Consider the following 22755-nt stretch of genomic DNA (forward strand, 5'->3'; position numbering starts at 1 on the left):
TGATATCCAGCTCTATTTTTCTTTAGCATCTGAATCAGGTGTGCGACCTATGCAATAAGCAGTGGCTGGTCCATTAGGGTGACTGGGGCACCAACCTCAGCCTAGCCCCATCTCTCTGCCTTCTTACTTACAAACCAGTCCAGGAGTGGCCCTGGCTGTCATCTTTCTCCTCTTTAGCCTCAGTTTTGCCCTTGTAGAGTTGAGCAGGGAGGAAGATGGGTACAAAACCAAAATGAATGGGCTCTACCTGTTATTGGCTCTGGCTCCACCTACCGTTAGCCTCCCTGCCTTCTGTCCTAACATTCCCAAAGGGCATCAGCCACCACTGGTGGTGAGCTGTACAGGCCTTGGATCAGTGCCTTGATGCAGTGGTGGGTTAGATGAGAGTCAATAAAATGAAGCTAATACAGAAGCTGAAAGAATCATGGGGAAGGAAAATAAAGGACATTTTGTAATGGTTTAGAGGGCTTTTATTGATTTTGTTAATATGGAATGTGGCTGATCACCACCCTTGGCACGTGCACTCCTCTGGTCCCAATGAAAAAGAACAATATTGTGTTTATCTAGATGCTGGTGTCTACAGCCATACTATCCTGAACTCTCCCGATTTCAGCTGATCTTGGAAGCTAAGCAGAATCAGTCCTGGTTAGTACTTGGATGGGAGACTGCCTGGGAATACTGAGTGCCGTAGGCTTAGAGAAAGGCAATGGTAAACCACCTCTGAATACCACTTACCATGAACACCCTATGAATATATCCAAAAAAGATTCATAGGGTTGCCGTAAGTCGTAATCGACTTGAAGGCATATAACAACAACATAGATGGTGGTTCCACTGAACTCTGTGGAATGAAAAGTTATACTGTCATATAGGTGTATGAATACAATACATTACTTCCCTTAGAACATAGTATAAATTAAGTTTCACCTATCTTTTAAAGAGTGATCTGTAGAGTTGCAACAATATGGAAAATTAAATTTGGTTTGCTTAGTGGATTCCCAGTTGCAGGGGGAGGGTGTATAATTATGTTAGGGTTGCCATATTCCACTCCCACTAATCTGGGCAGGCTAATTTGCATGTTATGTAAATATTTGCTAATTATGCAGATTAAGCATATTAATAGATGCATTATCCATTTGTTTTGTTTTTGTAACTAGTAATTACCAACAAAAACTGAAGGAATATGTGAGAAAACTTTTTTTAATGTACATTTTAAGCCTTAAATGCCTAGGCTCTAGTTTCCAACAGTATGGAATATTTATTTATGTATTAAGAAGATTTATATCCTGCCCTTCCACTGCATCCTACTGCCCCCATCCCCGCTCTCTCACCCCCTGCCAACCCACTCGCTCACTCGCCCTACTGCCCCATCCCCCACTCTCTCTCACCCCACCTGCTCACTCACTTACCCCCGCCCCATTACTCACTCGCCCTACTGCCCCCACCCCTGCTATCTCACCCCCTGCGCGTGCCACTCTCTCAACCCCCCCACTTACCCTACTACCTCCCACCTCCCATTCTCTCACCCCACCTGCTCGCTCACCCCACCCACCCTCACTCACTCACTCACTAACCTACTGCCCCCTGCCCCCACTCTCTCATCCCTTCCCACCCCCTCCCTTGCCCTACCACCCCCACCCACCTTCTCACCTCCCCCCTCCCCACACACATAGACACAAAGTGGTACAGAAGCAAGGCACCTTCAGGAGCAAGCAAGAAGAAACATCTTAACTTCTTTGTCCTTATCTTGAGGGAAGTTCCTTCCCTACTTCCATTAGCAGCTGTTCTTTGAATCCACACTTTGACAACTTATTTTGGATGAATTTTCTGTTTTATTTTTTGTGAACCTCTGATGTAGCATTCAGTTAATGAAGAGTGCTATGACCGTGTTGAAAGGCAGGTGTGCAAGCTCACTTTTCAATGCTTTCTGTGTTGGGAATTATACATACTAGAAACTATCTCAATTCTCTCTCTCCTTTTGTAACCCAAATAGTGCCATCCATGCACTAGAGCAGCCTTTCCCAACCAATGTGCCTCCAGATGTTGTTGGACCACAACTCCCATCAGCCTCAGACAGCATTGCTGATGGGAGTTGTGGTCTAACAACATCTGGAGGCACACCAGTTGGGAAAGGCTGCACTAGAGGGTAGTATCAACAGGCTTTGGAAGACTCCACAAGATTTCTGGGAAATTGGCTGTTTGTGGAAAATCACAGAACTCAGTGGGTCTAAGTAGCTTGACTGGCTCTTTGCTTTGTCAGGCTGATGAAGAGTTAAATATCACACCTATCCTCTAACCACTTTTCTATTCTAAAACCTCTTTTCCAAAACAGCTTTGCTTACAAAAAATGCTATTGGAGCACTGTTACACATTAGTATGTAACATATAGTTTGCCCCTATATGTGGTAAAGTGGTGACACTTCATAGGACAAACCCTACCATTAAGGAGAGTGAGGCAGTTGATTTGGGGCGTTATGAAAGGTTAGGAAATTTTTAGCTACTTCATTTAGTTAATTATATTTTTACTCTCAAGGAGAGGCGATTGTGTGCTTCTCTGTCATACATGGTAAAATAATTTGGCCAGCCTTGATGTGTTCCATCTCAGGCAGCAAAATGTCTTTTGAGCCAGCCCTGGATGATGGATAACCTGTGTGAGATATAGTATGAAAGCTGATTAGTCACTGAAGCACTGAGTCTAAGTGGGAGAAGCATGTTGCCTCAGCTGGGTCAGCCCGTGAATGTATGCATAATGGCATGCCCTAACATGTCAAGTTGTCAGCAGGGCAATCTCCCAGGCTATTAACATAGGGCACAAAATACAACACAGAGTGAAAAAGCAACACTGAACTAGCATCTTATTTTATATAAGGGCTTGCATAGATTGATAAGAACTTTTGTTTCAGGGTTGCTAATGTCTTGCAGCCAACAAATTGCAAAACATAGTATTTCCATTACAGTTCTGATTAATTAAGTGTGAAGTGTGCTCACTGTAGCCACAATTATTAATTTTGGCTGGGAGAGGAAATGGCAGTATATTTTCAGTTCTTTTCCTTAGATCTGTTAGAGATTCCTGAACTTGGTCAGTAGCAATGACCCATACTTAACTGCACAACTACATAATTATGCTTGGTTGTGGCTGAGTGGTGAGAGAGGTAAACTGAAGGAACATGTGCAAAGGACTGCTTCTCTGAGCCGGCATGCTGCCTGCTTATTGTGAAAGATATAAAGGAAGAATCACTAGACTGGAAAGGTTACTTTGTCTCTATCGTTTCTGTCTTAAAGCTGCCAAACATCCTTAATCAGACTGATTAAACTTACCTCTGATTATTGTTATTAATTTATACAGAGCCTTCACTGTGTATGGCGCTTTATAGAGTATAAGAGGACAGGCCCCTGCCCTAAGGAGCTTCCAATCTAAAATTACTCTTGCCCCCTGCCCCCCTCCTGCTCCCTCACTCCCTCACTCACCCTACCATCCCCACCCCCTGCCTCTCTCGCCCCCACCTGCTCGCTCACTTGCTCTTTTCCTCAGGCTTCCCTGATCTCGGTAATAGGTATGTAAAAGACATATGTATAAACTGTGGAGCACAAAGTCTTGTATTATTGTACCTTATTGATTCGATTCATTTGGAATATTACTTTCTGTACATTACAACTGCATGGTGTATTTTCTTAATTTGTTGTTCTGTAGGGGATTATATTTTAATTGATTTCCACTGCACATATTTGATTTTGTAATAAAATGGTAAACAAAATATGCAGCTGATGCTCTTTGCAGAGCTTGACATAACCATAGCTAAGCCCACATATTAATGTGGGGAAATTGCTGGTGTTTAAGGAAAGAGGCAGTGTGGAGGGAGGGGGTACCTCTGCAATGATAAAGGTTTGCATCACCTGAACTCGCATGATCTAGAGTTGCCTTAGGTCTTGCAAAATTTGAAATGAGAAGCGATAGGATTTTATATTAGTTCTGATTGTCTATTGGGCTATCATAGAGTATGTGTTTTTTGCCTTTTCTATGGCAAAAACTCCAACTTCAGTGGAGTTTATGCGATGTGTTCTAATCATTTGAATTTGGCTAATGAATGCCTTATTCTTTCATCAGAACTTTAGCAGTAGTACTAAAATGCTAATAAAAAAGAAAAGGGAAAGAGAAACATGTTTTACGTATAATTCAGGTTTATTACTAATTACAGATATAGATATAAAGGAGAAATGGCATTTTGACGAAAGTATTTTTGCCTACATTTTATACCTCCTCCTTGGTTTTCCAAGCTTGGCATGGAATGCTTCTCATACAGAATTAATTTGAAATGCTGCATATTTATTATCAACATAATCATCATCTTCAAATCCTATCTCAATTCATTGTACATGGCTCTCCCCCCCCCCTTTCATTTTATTCTCACAACAACCCTGTGAGCTAGTAGGTTAGACTGGTCCAGTTAGGGTTATTCAGTGAGCAAAAATTATGCAAATAGGGTCTCTTTTAATTGTGTTATGAACCTGCTTGCTTCCACTCTGACTGGGGGGATCTTGCAGGATAGGGAAGAGATGGGGGCACACTCCACCTGGCATCACAGCTGAAGTTCACTCATATAGGATCATTATCTCTTATTTATTACAGACAAGCCTGCTGCAGTTTTTGCTGCTGAGAGCAACAGTCAATTCATGCAGCCACTTGAGTCACAGCATGTTGATCCTGAGGAGGCAAAACTAGAAAGTGAAGTTCAGAAAGGAGGCCCTGTGCATGAGGAGGAGGAGGGCATGAAGCAGTGCCAGTTGCCAACAGCCACATCTGCAGAACAGCAAGTACCATGGTTTGGGTTTGAGAAAGCTTGCACGTTTGTGAGCCGGAGTGGGAGAAATGTCATTGTAAGATACAATTACTGCCTTCCAAGGATGAAAACTCTGAAATCAGCTATTTCCTCATCATCCAATTGGAAGAAACATTTTGAGGTGAGCCTTTGTCATGCTGGTCCTCAAAGAGTGTCCATTGTCTATTTATGTTTAAATTGTGAAGTGCCTCTTCAATTTTTTCTTGGATTCATGCTTTGTTTTTCTTCCTCAGAGGGTACACCCTGAGAAGCTGAGAGCAATTGAAGAAGCAATAAAGGCAAGGAGACGTGGCCATCCTGAACCAATGCATGACACCCCTCCTCCCAAAATGCAGAAGCAGCAGCAGACAACTCTTGAGAAGTGGGAATCTGGCAGGGAGGCTGTCACCCAAAGCAATCTCGACAGGAAAATAATTGATTTCATTGTAGAGGAGACATTACCACTTCAGACTGTGGACAAACCATCATTCATTAGTCTGGTTCGCATTGGACTCTCCAAAGATCTCACCATCATATGTGCCAAGACTCTGAGAGACAGAATTGAGAAGAGAGCATGCCACATGAGAGAAACTCTTGCAAACCGAATGGGTGCTGTGGCATATATAGCAACCACTGCAGATTGTTGGACCAATGGCAAGAAGAGTTACTTTGGGGTAACAGCCCACTGGATCAACCCAACTACCCTGAAACGTGAGGTCGGGGCCTGCCTTGCAAGCGTCTGAAGGGGTGCCATACGTATGATGTCCTTGCAAAAGTACTGCATGATGTGCATGTGCAGTACAGGATTCACAGCAAAGTTATGTGCACTACTACAGACAATGGCTCCATCTTTGTGAAAGCGTTCAGAGTTTTCATGGCCAAAGAACCAGCAGAAGCTGCAGACACCAGTGCAAATGACGATGATGGTGATAGCCAGGAGGAGGAGGCTGAGGTGGAGTTTGTGCCCATCTGTGAGATCCTGGACACAGGACCTGAGGCAGAAGCAGCAGCTGCAGACTCAGGAGAAGAGTTTGTTTTACCACCACACCAGAGATATGCTGGCCACACCCTCAACCTCGTGGCAACACAAGACATAGAGGCCATGCTTTCTGACTCCTCCAAAAGTAGTCTGCTTGGTTCTTTCAAGAAACACTTTCATTCCTCGATGGGAAAGTGCAGCAAACTGTGGTCCAAGCATAGATTGCTGAGTACATCCATGCGCAATGTGGTGTGTATCTGAAGGTACCGAATAAGACCAGGTGGAATTCCACCTTTGATGTGTTGAAGCAACTACATGAGCTCCTGTCAACTGTGCCACTAAAAGTGCACACCATAATGGACCACTGCTCCTTGTCCAGGATCACAGTTACTGAGACTGTAGTGGTGCAGGAATACACAGAGATTATGGGGCTACTAGCCCAGTCCCTAGACATCTTGCAATAGGAGAATGGCATGTTCATGGGGTATTTGCTACCAATGCTCTACAATCTGGACTGCAAGTTAGATGGGCTGGAAAACAAACCTGAGAGGTACACATACTGTTTTCAGCAACTGAGAAGTCTGTGGGAAGCCCTAAGAAAGCAGTCTGCAGCTATCTGGGAGTACAAGAGGCTTCTTCTGGCAGCTTGCCTACACCCTCACTTCAGACTAGAGTGGCTGGAATCATGCCAGGCAACCACCCATATCAACAAGTAAGAACATTAGAGAAGCCCTTTGGGTGGATTACTCCAAGGGAAATGTTGTCTCAAGGGAGGCATCAGAGGGCTTAAGGTGGTAGGCAGTGGCTGGGCCTTTTCTTCCTGGGGCTTCTCGTCACAACTTTGGGTGCTGTGGGTAATCCTTAAGAGCCTGCTGTGCTGCTCCATGAGTGTGGTGACTTCCATGTCATCATCCACAGGCTCAGGCTGACAATTGGACCCTGAACCAGGGGACATGACAAGCATCAGGAAATCAAGAGCAGATGGTGGTTTCCTAAAATATATGTCTTAACATATCCTCTCTCTTTCTTAGATACACAATGGAAGCCTTGTTGAAAGCTGAAATAAAGATGGGTTCACTTAATGAGGACCATGATCAGTCTTCAGACAAAGACCAGGAAGGAGATGATTTGGAACATAATTTCTTTAACATTCACCCCCAGGGCAAGAAGTCAGCAGTGGACATTGCTGAGGAGGAATTGTTGAGGTACCTGAGGTCTCCCAGCAGGGAAGTGTCATCACTCCATGGCTTTCCATGTGTGCTGCGGTGTTTGCAGCACAACACAGGCATGCCTTCAAGCGCCGCAGTAGAATGCCTGTTCAGCACTGGTGGCAACATAATGACTGTGAAAAGACATTCCTTGTCTGATGTGCTCTTTGAGCATCTTGTTCTTTTGAGACATAACAGAAATGGATTGTAAAAGCAGCATTTCAAGTGTAAAATTTGATTTCAAGTGTTGGGGTATCATCATTGCTGAGGGGGTGGGGGGATGTGAGATTCTGTTCTGCCATTCTGTTAATCTTATGGATAAAAAATGTATTCTACCTTCTGTGTGTGTGTTTATTGTTAATGTTGTTTTAGCCTACTTAGCAGCAGCCAAGGCCAGCACCTTATAGGATTTTTTTTAAAAAAGTAACTGAAATGTAACTGTAGTGATTACTTTTGAGAAAAAGTAAAGTAATCAGTTACTTTCAGAGCATTTGTAATTGTAATGGTAATTACTACTTTTTTTGGCCATGTAACTGTAACTGTAATTTATTACTTTTAAAAGTAATTTTCCAAGCTCTGAATCCTATGTATACTTAACAGAAAATCTGTGAGAAACTTAGAGAGATTCTGTGGTGAAGCAAGCATCACTGCTGGGTCACTGTGGCCAGGGTGGGAAGTGGGGACAGATTTTCCCATTTTCTCTCCCCCCCCACTGACGCAACAGGAGGAAAATTCCTATGCCAGTCCTACCATTAGGCAGAGTGTGAAGGCTACCTCAGACATCTGGTTTTGGATGTCATGGAAGAGCAGAAAAAAAATAGTTGAGAGTTGGTTAATTTATTATTGTATATTTACTGCCAGGGAGGGTGAGTGGCCCTTGTCAGATTTTCTGCCTCAGGTGCCAAAATAACTTTGCTGCCTTTGGGGTACTATGTGACTTGACTTTAAGAAAAAGTGTTATTTGTTTCTCTGCCTCAGGCAGAAAAATGTTTTGGGACAGCCCTGCAAATTGGGTTGCTAACTTACACATACACAATAATGTTCTTTCTACCTGTGAAATGTTGAAGAAGGTCTATGCCAACCTAAAGAAGAGCAAGCCAGTCACCAGTTACAGATGGGAAACCCTCAGCCTACAGACCTAATCTAGCCTGCCAGACCTCTTCATTCAGCCTGGAACTCCTCCTAGGCCATGTCCCCTCCACCTCTCACACACCCCATCATCTGCCCCATTCTCAGTGATAAACGGGTATAGAATTTTATGGTGTAAATACACTGTTCATTGCTATATCAGATAAGAGCGTAAGAAGAGTGCTGCTGCGTCAAGCCAAAGGCCCATTGAGGCCAGCAGCCTGTTCTCACAGTGGCCAACTAGATACATAGGAGAAGCCCATAAGCACGACCTGAGTGTAATATCATTCTCCCCACTTGTGATTCCTAGCAACTGGAATTCAAAGGCATACTACCTCTGACAGTTGAAGTAAAGCAACTGGTAGCCATTGATAGTCTTATCCTTCATGAATTTGTCTAATCCTCTTTTAAAGTTTAACTTAACTTAACTTAACTTAGACTCCAGTGTTATAGCAGATGAATCCAGCGAGGTATCCAGAGCACAGCCTTGTCCTGATTTCTTGGATAAGTTTCAGTTGGTGCAGCTTGAGGATGTTGACAAGGTGTTTGGACAGGTTCATGCAACCACTTCTGTGTTGGATCCTTAACCTTCTTGGCTAATAAAAGCTAGCAGGGATGGAACAGCCGGTTGGGCCAGGGAGGTGATCAATGCCTCTCTGCGAGAGGGGGTGGTTCTTGGCTGCCTGAAAGAGGCAGTAGTGAGACCACTCCTGAAGAGACCCTCCCTGGACCCAGAAAATCTTAATAACTATAGGCCAGTAGCAAATGTTCCATTCCTGGGCAAGGTCCTGGTTGCAGGCCAGCTCCAGACACTCTTGGATGAGACTGATTATCTGGATCAATTTCAGTTGGGTTTCAGGCCTGGTTTTGGCACAGAAACAGCCTTGGTTGCCCTGTATGATGACCTCTGTCGGGAGAGAGACAGGAGGAGTGTGACTCTGTTGATTCTCCTTGTTCTCTCAGCGGCTTTCGATACCATCGACCATGGTATCCTTCTGGGAAGACTGGCTGAGTTGGGAGTGGGAGGGACTGCATGGCAGTGGTTCCACTTCTACTTGGCAGGTTGCCTCCAGAACGTGATGCTTGGGGAACATTGCTCGGCACCCTGGACTCTCCAGTATGGGGTTCCGCATGGGTCAGTTCTGTCCCCCATGCTGTTCAACATCTACATGAAACCATTGGGTGCGGTCATCCGGAGCTTTGGAGTGCGTTGCCATCAGTATGCTGATGACACGCAGCTCTATTTCTCCTTTTCATCCTCTTCAGGTGAGGCTGTCAATGTGCTGAACCAGTGCCTGGCTGCCACAATGGACTGGATGAGGGCTAATAAACTGAGGCTCAATCCAGACAAGACTGAGATGCTGCTAGTGGGTGGTTCTTCTGACCAGATGGTGAATGTCCAACCTGTCCTGGATGGGGTTGCACTCCCCCTGAAGGAGCAGGTTCGTAGCTTGGGGGTTCTCCTAGAATCATCTCTGTCACTTGAGGCTCAGGTAGCGTCAGTGGCACGGAGTGCCTTCTACCAGCTTAGGTTGGTGGCCCAACTACGTCCCTATCTGGACAGGGATAACCTGGCTTCAGTTGTCCATGCTCTGATAGCCTCTAAATTAGATTACTGCAATGCACTCTACGTGGGTCTGCCTTTGAAGATGGTTCGGAAGCTGCAGCTTGTGCAAAATGCAGTGGCCAGATTGGTAACAGGGACCAGACGGTCCGAACATATAAAACCGATTCTGGCCCGCTTGCATTGGCTGCCTGTATGTTTCCGAGCTCGATTCAAGGTGCTGGTTTTGACCTATAAAGCCTTACACAGCTTGGGACCACAATACCTGATGGAACACCTCTCCCGATACGAACCCACCTGTACACTACGTTCAAGATCAAAGGCCCTCCTCCGGGTGCCTACTCCAAGGGAAGCTTGGAGAATGGCAACAACGGAGAGGGCCTTCTCAGTGGTGGCCCCCAAATTATGGAATGATCTCTGTGACGAGGTGCGCCTGGTGCCAACACTGTTATCTTTTCGGTGCCAGGTCAAGACTTTCCTCTTCTCCCAGGCATTTTAGCATGTGCTTTATATTGTTTTAAATTTTTTAATTGTGTTTTAAATTGTTTTTTAAAAGATGTATTTTAAATTGTATTTGTTTTTAATTACTGTAAACCGCCCAGAGAGCTTCGGCTATGGGGCGGTATACAAGTATAATAAATAAATAAATAAACTATACACTGTTTAAAGAATTACCATTCTCTGTGCTTGTTGTCTATCCTGAATCTTCCAACATTCAGCTTAATTGGGTGGCACTGATTTCTAGTATTATGAGAGAGGGAGAAGTTCTACCCTCTTTCTCCACATCATGCCTAATTTTAAACACCTCTGTCACATCGTCCTTTATTCACCCTTTTCATAATCTCAAAAGCCCCAGATGTTGCAAACTTGTATCTGAAGTTGAGATATGCAAGCAAGGAACCTGCTCTACTGGTCACACTAGTCTCCTTTGTTAATTTAATAGAGTGGCCAAGTGAGCTAATGGGCCTTTCAAGTGTCCATTAACAGGTGAATAGATTTTGGGCAAAGAGATCCTGTTGCTGTTGGAACTCTTTTCAGGAGACAGGCCCTCCCCTCCCCCACCCAAGAGCAGAAGAGAAGCTTGTGTTTTTAGTCTAGCCTGGAGAAGCTGGGAACTGGGGAGACATACAGAGAGGCCTATTCCCTGCTCGATGTCTTCACGATGCTTCCTATAAGCCTGATGCAAAAGCAAGATCTATTGGACTGCTAATGCTGTGAACCCTTCCATCTTAAGCTCAGGTTGGAATGTGTGTAAATAAAAGACACTACAGTCTCCTCTGGCCTTCTTTCAAAGGAAACCAAACCCTGGGTAGGTGCAGGGATGCCTCGAGATCTCTCACTGCTCAGAGATTAGGGTGGCACAAAACTATATATATTTGAATTTTCATAAGGATTTAAGAAATGCAAACTGTGACATGAAAATTTGGAGAACTGTACTTAAGGTTGGGGGGGAAATGAGAAACTGAGAAAAACCAAAACTGACAAATTCTCTCATCCCTACCCACCAGGCTTCAACATTCCTGCTGGTGCTGCTCATGACTTTGTGTCTGCCATGACAACAAATACAAATGAACACAGAGCCCCCTCATAAGAACATAACAGCCTAATGGATCAGGCCAGTGGCCCATCTAGTCCAGCATCCTGTTCTCACAGTGGCCAACCAGATGCATGTGGGAAGCTCACAAGCAGGACTTGAATGAAAGAGCACTCTCCCCTCCTGAAGTTTCCATCAAATGGTATTCAGAAGCATGCCACCTTCGACTCCTCCACTAATCTATACACAGCTGCTGAAGATGGGGGTTATTATCCCCTCCACACTCATCAAATGTTTCATCAAGTGAGTGGAGTGAGTGATCTGTAGGCAAAGGCCACACCCTGTTGCTGTGTCCACTTCAATTTGTTTTTACAGATGGCCAGAAAAAGATAATTGGGGGACAAAATCAGGCCCAGGGGAGGGGGTTAGCTACCGCTGTATGAGAGTGATCTACCCTCAAAGACTAATGGTATCTGAAGGATTCTTAAGGACTATGGAAATTTTCCAGCTGGTGTGGCTGATGCTCAGGTCAATGCCCCACTTGCACCATGAAATGCAGAAATGATCCAGGTGGTTTACAGAAATGTTCCCATGTGGCCTTCAGCCCTGAAAAGGTTGAAAACTATTGAATCTACTTAAGTCATCCCCACCTATCCAACGGTAGTATTCGGAAGGGTGCAATTTTGGATTTCAGTTCTGGGGGATGGGGTTGGGGGAAGAGTGTCACGGGAAATATTCAAATGCCCCCTTTTGGATATATTAAAGATTAAAGTGTAGTGTATAACTGTACCTCCTAAGAAGTGCAGCAATGATCTCAGTAATACAGTTCACACAGTCACTGTGTGTGGTCTTTGTCATGCATGCCTAGTACATAAACCTGTAGATACTCACTGTGAGAACCCCATACGTTGCTTGAAGATATAGGTGCTCCTGAGAAATAATCGCATGTGGTCTGAAATAAGAGAGGGGAAGAACCTTCCACCCACATTCATAAAAGATACTAAAGGGCCTGTGAGCAGATTAATATGGCTGCTGGCCAGTTGTTCCTTCTGTCAGGTGGATTGCATGTTATTAGTACAGAATGACTGGTGAATGTTTCATCATTGAGAGCTAATGGGTGGAGATCTCTCTTGAGTGTCAGCCATCAGAGCTTTGAGAATGTGATCCCTTCCTTGCCTGCAATACCAGCAAAATGAAGGTATACACGTGTGTGAAGAAGAAGAAGACGAGAGAGAGATGTTAGCCAAATAACCATCTTAGTAAACTATCCACCACTTTCTGGAAAACTGACAGGAAATAACAGAGGGATGGGGAATCTGAAGCCCAGGGGGGCAAATGTAGCCCTCCAAGCCTCTCTCTCTGGCCCTTGGGAGTTGCAGAGAATCTCACCCCCTTCCAAGGCACACACACCCCCACAGGTCCTGCTGTTTGCCTGGCTAGACTGTGGTCTTGAACTCTGCTAGTGCTTCTTCTGCCTTGGATGGAGGAGTGTGTGAGGGTGTATGTAACCTAGGCCTCATTCACACCATACTTTTATTCTATAGAGACTTTATCCCAGTCTGTGTCTATGTTGAAACTGCTTTTTAAAAAGATGTTTTTAAAACTGTTTTTAAAGATGCTTTGTTTTAATATATTTTAAAGTCTGCTTTTAAGAAGTTTTAGAGTGTTTTTAGTGTTTTGTTTGCTGCCCTGGGCTCCTTCTGGGAGGAAGTGCAGGATATAAATTTAATAAATAAACTATTGTACCACTTTAAACAGCCATGGCTTCCCTCAAAGAATCCTGGGAAATGTAGTTTGTGAAGGGTGCTGAGAGTTTTTAGTCCTGTTCCCTTCACAAAGCTACAATTACCAGAGTGGTTTAATAGTCAGTCCCTCTTCTCAGAGAACTCTGGAAATTGTAGGTCTCTGAAGGGAAATAGACGTCTCCTAACAACTCTCAGTGCCTTTCACAAACTACACTTCCCAGGATTCTTTGGAGGAAGAATGGCTGTTTAAAGTAGAATAATAGTGAAATAAATCCTCCCTAAAATAGAGACTCCCTACTGCATCGGATTGAAACCCAAGTATGCCGAGAAGATCCATGGGCTATGCTGTCTCCCTGGAGGATGGATTACAGATGTGACTGAAGGGTTGCCAACACTCACCCCTTTCTTCTCATCCATGTGGGAACAAATGATATTGCCAAGCAGAGCTATGAAGAACTCACATCAGACTTTGAAGCTCTAGGAAGGAAACAAGTACTTTGGGGCCCAGATAGTTTTCTCATCCATCCTTCCTGTACTTAGGAGAGGAGTAGAAAGGGAAAGAAAAATATTCTGGGTGAATGACAGCTATGAAGGTGGTGCTGATGTGAAAGATTTGGATTCTGGGACCATGGTCTACACTTCCTGGAAGATGGATTGCTGGCAAGTGATGGGTTGCACCTCACAAGAACTGGGAAGAATGTATTTGGCCACAGTGTGGAGAACTTCATCAGGGGGACTTTAAACTGAATACTTAGTGGGAGGGAGACCTAAACTTGGAGGTAATGACTGATGAAGGCTTATGCACAGTAACAGGAACTACAAGAACAGCTCTACTGGGGCCAATAATAGTCTTCATAAAAATGTAGGAAGGAAGCCAGACCATAAATCACATGGTCTTCAATGTCTGTGTACTAATGCCCAGAGTATGTGAAACAAACAGGATAAATTTTAACTCTTAATATAGGTGGGTAAATACAACTTGATAGATATAAATGAAACTTGGTGGAGTGAATCCCTTGTCTGGAATACAGCAATTGAACAATGTAACTTGTACAAAAAGAACAGAAGCCCCATTTCGGCAAGTGATGCAATGCTGCAGAGATATATTATTTGTTTGTTTGTTTGTTTATTATTTGATTTATATCCCGCCCTTCCTCCCAGCAGAAGCCCATTTTACAGAGAATCTTCTATTTTAAAATCTATTTTACAGAGAATCTTCAGATTTTACACATTGCAACACTGAGGGTATTTCCAAGAAACCACATATAGTCTATATATAGCATAGACCTGTGAATAATGTATGATTAAGTGTAATCTGTGCAATCAAGCAGCATTGTTTCAAATTGCATAAAACATCAGGGATTTTAATCATTTGGTCCATTGTTTCATGATAATGGAATTATACAGGTAACTATGACTAAAAGCATTGTCAAAAGATTTCTGGCATTTCAAAATATTGATGAGGAGCAGAAATCAACAGACTGCAGAGTCATATGCCACCTTAGATGTGAGCATCCAGGCATACTCACTTTAGGTCAGGGAATCAGACATATCACCATCTGCAGGTCTTATCAGACCCTTTGAGGTCCACATGGTAGCTGGTGGAACCATACCACAACTGATTATTGAACCATTATCAGAGTTAGGAAGCAATGCCCTTTGGAGAGTAAAGGGGTGACTTAACAATGGTGTATTGCCTATCAGTGTCATGTTCCCAGAATCCAGCAATGATCAAGGCACAGAATTAGAAGCTGCAAAGAGCCAGACCAGGTATCTAATTCTGAGCCTGATCATGGTGACCAGGGAGCCGCTAAATCTGAGACTGGCAGGCAGGAGCCCCCTAGACCAGATCACACAGCACCAGGGCCTATAGAGCCAGAGCCAAAACCCTCACAGGTGCCTTCCCTTGGACATGAAGAACCTGGTGCCTCCCAACCTGCTTCACCAGTTGAATAGTACGGGGAATACACCCGGCAGGAGGCCCAGGAGCACAGGACAAGTGTCTGTCTGCAGGCTAGAGGGTTGGCTATTTAAGAACTGGTGTTCTCACAAAGGTGATGGTGCCTAGGAGAGGTGGACTGGAGGCAGAGGCTCAAAAGGCCTCAATCCACTCCAGTGTTTGTTGCAGTGAGTTGCATAAAGACTCATAGTATGTTTACGTGTTTTCCTGGGCACATCTACATCCTAGATACCTAAGAGAGGTTCCTGCTCTTAAAGACACAGAAGTAATAGATTCTTGCAGGCATCCATGATCTACCAAGTGCAAGTAATACAACAAAAGTTTCATCTCCCTAGGTACATACCTCTTGAAACATTCATGGAAAGGGAGGCAGAAAAAAATCAGGAGGAGTAGAGTAGATTGCAAAGCAACTGTACGGAAAAGTGGCTTCAGGAGGTAACCCATCAGTTTCACTTCAGTTCCATCTTATTTCAATGGGATGCAATTGTTTCACACTCCCATTTCAGCAAGTGATACAATGTTGCAGAGATAGCCTTTTATAGATTCACTTTCTGGGAGTGGGGTGGAGAAGAGAACAAGACTAATGACAAGGCAACATTTATAAGTAGCTTTTTCATAACATCTGACTATTTTAAAATACACTTATCTGCAACTCTATTTGTAGGTGAATGGGTAAACTTTATTTTCACAGGCAGGCATACAGACAGACTCCATCATGTGAAGAGGATCGTCACCCTGTTAGGTGGTGCCCATGGTCTTCTGCTCAACTTGAGTCTAATGTGGTGAAGCTCATATGTGTTTTGTTCAATGTCCATTCTGATGTGTTTGCATCGCAGCATGTCATTTCAATCTCCTTTTGCAAGATTCTAGGACATTGTGAGTACACTGGGCACATATCAGAGCACTAATATAAGTGCGGTATGCTACAAATCACTGGAGAAGTGAAAATAGAATGATTGCATCCATATTAGAAAGTGGTGAACTCTCCCATGTTTACTTCAGATTGACTTAGAAATGGTGGACTTCTTCAGAACAACAACCCAGAAGTTGAAATATTTCCCCAGTCCTGGAAAAATAGCCCTCCTTTCCCCCCCTCCCTCCATCTCTGTTGGCATTCATATCCCTAAACCCCTCCATCATTTCCATTCCCTAACTAGGCAAGTGGCAGCAAGAATACCGGTTAGGGAAGGAGAGATGAAAGGAGATAGGGGTTCCTATTCTTCCCCCAGCCTTGGTTCATCTCTCTAGTGCACTAGTTAGCAGAGTTCCAGGGCACAAAGCCCAGGGGTCATGGGAAATATAGTTATCCCAAGGACTACCATAATTAGGGAGTGGGGAAGGTTGACAATCGCAGTAACCCTTATAAGAAATACATTTCTATGGGATCCTTAAAGTTCCAGGAAGACAAAGAGGAAGGAGGTGGAGAGGCATAACTTTCTTCTCTCTGTGTGTGCTGCTGCTCCTGCAGCTACTAGCTAGGTAAGGGAAGCAGAGGGTGTTTGGAAGGAGGAGGGCTGGTGGTGAGTTTCTAGGGAAGAGAGGGCTAGCAATTGTAGCAGCTCTTAGGAGAACTACATTTCCCAAAGGTTGCTGGGCTTTGCACCCCAGTATGCTGCTAATCAGTGCACCAGGGAGACGAAGGTGGAGGAAGAAGAGACACATTTCCCTCCTCTTGTCTCCCTCTGAATTGGCGCTGATGCTTCCAGAGAAGTAGGGTGTTTTAGGGACAGGGAAGGCTGGCTTGGATGGGTCAGGAGGAAGAAAGCCAGGAATTCTTCTCTAGCTCAGATTTTGATCTAAGCAGGAAAATAATTCAAAGGGCTTTAAAAACTCACCTCTCATTTGGGGCAGGTTTTTATGAGCCCAAGGAATCACCAGCAACTCTACTCCCCATGAGACTCCCCCACTTGAAACCCATTGATGAATGATGATCCCCTTGTTGCCTAACACCAGGTGGCTGGGGTTCTAAAAGGGTTCTTCAACTACAGTGCCTAGACTAGAATGTTCTCCCCAAAGAAGGTCAGCCTCTCTGCTTGTCTGTTTGAAAACAGCTAAAACCTGGTTCCTAAAGATAACATTTTTTCAGCCTGATTAAATGGGCTGTTGCTAGTTAGCTTTTGTCCCTAATCCAACCCTCACTTCCCCCCTTTGTGGATGCTCTTACACCTGCTTTATTTCTGTTTTAAACAGATTGCATTAACTTAGTAACTGTGAGTCTCCTTACCTTTTTTTAAGCAAAAAGACAGTATTTACATTAGAGCTGTACCAAACAGTTAGTAATTCATGTTTTCATCATAAAAAACCCTGCAATTTGGGGGTGATGAAATGGGCTACTGAATGCAGAGCTGTGTTTATTTTATTTGCAAAAATGGCACAACATTCAGTGGACCAAATCATTTTATTTTCAGTGTTATTTCCTCCTCTATCCCTGCCGCCCCTTAAACGTCCACCAGCTCAGCAAGGAACATCTTGCCCCAAGGGTCTTTGGAAGGTGTAGGCTCTCCCCACCCTGCTGCCGCCACCACTGCTGTTTTCAAGAGTGCAGCCTTTATATTAATAATAACAATAATAATGTTTATTTATAACACCCCTTCCACCAATATACAATTAAAATAACAACAATACATAAAACAACATAACTCCATACAAATCAATGGATGGACACACACACACCCCTCAGTCAAGTACCCTTGGGACAGATGAATCTCTGAATCCATGCTTCCCACCCAAATTGTTTCACTCTGTCAGTAACTGCTGACTACTGCTCCTTCTGGTGAGTTGTATCACTGCAGCTTCTCAGTGAAGAACCTTCCAGACTGACTCCACCCACCCAGACTGGCCATTGGATCCTTCTGGACAGGAAGGTGTATAATGGGCTTCCTGTTGCAGTTGAGTCATAAGGTCTACCATTTCTGGTCTTCCTCTTCAGTCTTGACTCCTGGTTTACTCTCAATCCTGAATGCTCTTTGGCCTTGACACCCAGTTCCGAGCACCTGACTCCTTTCAGGCTGCTGCCCCGGCCCATTCCTGATACCCTCCCCCTGAACCAGGTTCAGCTGAAACAAAAAATAGACAAGATGAAATGAAGAACCACCACCACCAATTAGCAGTGAAAAACAAAGCTACTGTTTTGAGCAGCTTTAATATACATGTTTTAATTAAGAGTAAGTGTGGTGTAGTGGTTAGAGTGTTGGACTAGAACTGGGGAGAAATACCCACTTGGCTATGGAGTTCACCCTGGACCAGTCACCATCTCTCAGCCTAACCTATCTCACAGGGCTACTGTGAGGATAAAATGCTGCATATGCCACTTTGAGGTCCTTAGAGAAAAGATGGGTTATAAATAATGATGTTTTATTTCATGACAGTATTAATTAATGACCTATGTGTGGGTGGTCCTTAATTTCCAGTTGAATCTTGTGCCATTCTTCACAGTCTATCTACTCGATGGAAGAACCCTTATTGGATGAGGTGGTGAGTTACTTTTTGCACAGGTTGCCACCAGCTCTTTATCTTCATGTTCCCTGTGACAAATAGTGCTAGCTAAGGTGAAAAAATGTGGGTGGATGGGTTGGGCAAGCCAGCCCAGTACTTCAGTTCCCTCTGAGGCATCAGCTTGCTCTTCCTTTCCTCTTTTGTGTTTATTCCCGTAGCAAAGAAGAGCAGCCAGGTGGGTAGGGGAAGTTTTCTACACAGCAGCTTAACCAGTCAGAGCAGAAATTAAAACTTAAGCATTACATTTATTGGGATATTTTAGATATATTTTCCAGAATCTAAATTTAATCTAAATAAATCACATTGGCTTGGATGCATTAAATTAAATGTGTTGGGATGTTCTGTGCAACTGAACTGAACATAAAGAACAACATAAAATAATGTGGTTTCTGTAATCCTGTCACACATTTGATATTCAGGCTAAAGGAATTTTATACTCAGATTCTATGTGAAGGAGAACAGTCCTAAATTCAAAAATAGCAGACAACATTCCAGTGAAACTGGGGGTGCACTTATGACAGGGATTTAAGGGAGGGAAAGTTTGGCAAGCCAATAAGGTATTAGGAGGAAGAGACAGGGTTCCAGTCTTTAATCAAAGGGAAAGGATTTCCCCATGGAGTGGTGGGCACAAGAGTCTCTTTCCACAGTGGAAAGTTTTCTGTGTAAAAGCAGAAAAGCAATCAACATATGGAAGACACAGTACTTGTAGCTGGAAAGAAGTTATTGACAGGTAGGAAGAGATAGAGTAAAATTCTCTCTCTTGCGTGAAGTTTCTTTCTGTCCCTCCAGTTAAGACATTTTCATAAGCAGGGTTCCTGGGACCAGGTTTTTAGCAGAGAGGCTGTCTATGTGACAAACACTGTAAAATGGTGGCACCAATCAGCCTTAGTGATCCAGAGGAAAGAGGGAGTCCTACAATAAACACTGGGTTTTTCTTCACGTGTAGTGTTAACCATTGAATCTAATTCATTGTTGCAGTATCTATTTTTGAGATACTAAAACCTCAGCAACCAAAAAAAGTTATTCCTGTACAAACTGCCTCATTTTTAACTATAATAACCCAGCCACTGTAGCCATGCTGCAAGTTTGTGGTTTTACACAAGGAGTGGAGCTTTCTATAGGTAGATGTTCAGTTTTGTTCAAAGGAGCAAAACATTTCATATGGAGTCATAATGGCTGACTCCACATTTATATAACATTATAATAAAACACCATAATATAATTAAATAATAATGCTTTAAACTCCCTAGTAGGGTTGCCAGGTTCTTGGCCTGAGACTGATCCTGTATCTTTAGGAGAAGAGAAAGTCAGCCAAGTGCAGGTGTTCTTGCAACGCTGTAATGGGAAAAACCACAAGGTGGAATTCTCCCTTCCTCCTCCACAACTTTTAAAGATACAAAAGACCTCTTGTTTGCCAGGCCCAGCCTCCAAGAGGTCTTCTGTATCTTTAAAAGTAGGGGAGGGGGGAGGGAGAATTCCACCTTGTGGTTTTTCCCATTACAGAGTTGCAAGAACACCTGCACTTGGCTGACCTTCTCTTCTCCTAAAGATACAGGATCAATCTCAGGCCATGGACCTGGCAACTCTATCTTACATATGCACACACAGATATGCAAAATGAATTAGCTTTACCAGTAGGCCATAAAACCATTTATGGGGTTCTTCATGAACCACTAAGGCCCACATGCTTACACTAAAGTATGTTAATCTTATTGTTTTATCTGGGACTAAACTGCTTTATATAAAATTAGTTGTTTTAAGTAGTTTGTGTAACATAGTAATAGTATAGTTAATATAATTAATATCTGAAAATGTAACAGAAAATTGTTTATACTACCCTAAGGATCTGAAAAATGATATTTTAGTTCAACTAAAAATATAAAATAAAGCATGTCTGTTTTCTTTTAAAATGTATTTATCTCACTTTCCAGGATAAAAATGAATGCCATTAATTTTGGATCTGATTAGCTGACTCCACCTTGTGTCCCTCATCCTATGTAATTCAATAGCAATGTAAACCTGTTCTGGTAACTTTGTGGGTGGCTTATAAAGACTTCTACCAAGCTGTGATATACTTTCTTCATATGCTATCCAAAACAACACTTTACAATCAAGCATCTGGGAGCAGAGATATGGCAGAGGAAAGGAGAAAGCTGTTATTTCCAGGGAGGTTTCCAACACGTGTTTGACATATATGTATGAAACCTCGTGGAGAGAGAAAGGTAGTTGAGTAGAGATCAGTGGTGAAGCAGCAACAGGAAAGGAATAAGTTAAGTTCCCCACTCCTTGCCATGTCACTCCCCAACATCTCCTCTTTTCTTGCTCAAAAAAGGCAATCAGGATATTGGGACACACAATGTATATAACCTTTAGTTAAATTACATTAGGATCAGAACTAGTATCCATAGTAAATTTAAAACAATAAATAATGCTTTACAATATCAAAATTCAGTCATTGAGGCTCTACTAAATGTTGAATCTATGGCCTTAAGAAAATGTCTCTCCCTTAATTTGGGCTGTGGACTTAATTTGAGTACCATCTCATTAAGTTTTGGGGTTCCAATTTCCAAAAGAAGTTTCCACCCTTCAGCATCTCTCCCATTGCAATCCTAAATGTCAGCTCTGGACTCCCCCCACCTTTGATGGAATAAGGCAATAATCACAATTTAGGGCGATAGGCTTTTATATCTCAGTGCACAAGATGCTGTGATGCCACAGAAATCAAGAGGAGTAGCATAGAGGTATAGAGATGATAGAGAAGTGAGGTGAAAAGTCTGAAAGGAGGCCTGGAATGTCATGGATATAAGAACAAAGGAGAAACAGGGTTCTGGTGAAAGCAGAGCAATTGGATGGAAAAAAAGTGCAGGAAACAAGAAGCTAAGAAAAAGTGGATGAAGAAGGTTGGATGTTGAAAGAAGCAGAAAGAGAGAAGAGTCAACCCTAGACTTGAAGATACCTGGTCCCTTTAAAAACAAAGCTTGTAACAAAGAGAGTCAAAGATTAATGCATTGAGAGCTTAATCCTATACAAGTCTGCTCAGAAATCAGATTCATTGAGCCTCACTTTTAGGGATGAGGGAGAAATTCAATTCAGTTCACGTTTAAAGCTGAATTTATCAAATTTCCAAAACAATATGAGAACTGAAACACAGCCATTCTTTGAAATTCACACTTATCCAAATTTTGTGATGCAGTTCGCCAACTAAATAATGTTTACAAAAATACATATATTAGGGGAAATTGTGTGTAAAAATAAATATATTTGAGAAAATAACATACAAAATGCATTATAGTAAGAACTTGCTTGTAAAAACTGTGTACATTAATCAAAACTGCATACAAGAATGTGTCATTTGGAGAAATTTGCAATAAAATGTTGAAGAATCTTCATAAGGATTTTTTAAAAAGAAATTTGCAAATTGCTGCAGAAATGTGGAGAACTGAATTTAAGATTGGAAAAATGTGAAAGGGAGAGAACTGAAATTGACAGATCTTTCACTTCCTCCTCATTTTCCAGATAAATGGGTGTAGGATTGCAGCCTAAGTCATGCTTCTTAGCACAAGGAATGGATCACATCTCTTACATTGCACTGATGGTGGACTGTTACTATTTCTGTAATCCAGATGCATGGTGAGTGGAGTTGGGGGAGGAGAAAGAAGTTACAGCAAGGGCAACGTGTTTATCTTGTTTAAAAAGTTTTTATTGTGTTTTGATAACAAAGTAACAAGCTTGTGCAGTAAAATTTTATAACAGTAAAAGATTTCACACTAGCACAAGTCAAAGGTAGCAGGGTCAATTGGCAGTGAGAACAGAGCAGATGGGTAAAGACTAGGGTTGCCAGGTCTCCAGTTTTTACCCAGAGACTCTGGATTTTTGGAGTCCTCTCTGGGTGACTCACCTTAATCTCCGGATGCTCAACTTTCATTTTTTTTAAAAATTAAGTTTCTAGGTGGTCTGGTTCACGAGATATACACCAAAATGTCAGCCGCAGCTCCCCTGCAACTGTTAAATCAGCTCGTAGCTCTAACCCCATCCTTTCAGGATTGTAGCCAATAAATGAAGTCAGGGCTGTGATTTGTTGACCTGCAGGAAGTGCTTAGACCTCATTGCAATGCCAGAAAATTGCTTTTTTCCTTCTTTATCTAAAACTCTCATAAATTGAGTAAGTATATAGCTTTCAGTCTTTTTCTCTCTTGTGTGCAGGAGTCAAACAAGTTTAAATTTTCCTGGGCTGTTGAAGAGGACACTGTTTTGAAAACCTTCCCAATATGAAGCTTTAATCCTATATTTATTTATTTATTAAATTTATTAGTCACCCATCTGGC

At 42.8% G+C, this 22755-nt stretch overlaps 1 pseudogene; it reads left to right on the forward strand.

Annotated features, from left to right (window-relative positions):
- The first annotated feature begins 575 nt into the window (after positions 1 to 575).
- Positions 576 to 694, forward strand: LOC133389829 (5S ribosomal RNA; annotated as a pseudogene).
- The last annotated feature ends 22061 nt before the right edge of the window (positions 695 to 22755 follow it).

Source organism: Rhineura floridana, chromosome 7 (assembly GCF_030035675.1).
Source record: "Rhineura floridana isolate rRhiFlo1 chromosome 7, rRhiFlo1.hap2, whole genome shotgun sequence".
NCBI lineage: Eukaryota > Metazoa > Chordata > Lepidosauria > Squamata > Rhineuridae > Rhineura > Rhineura floridana.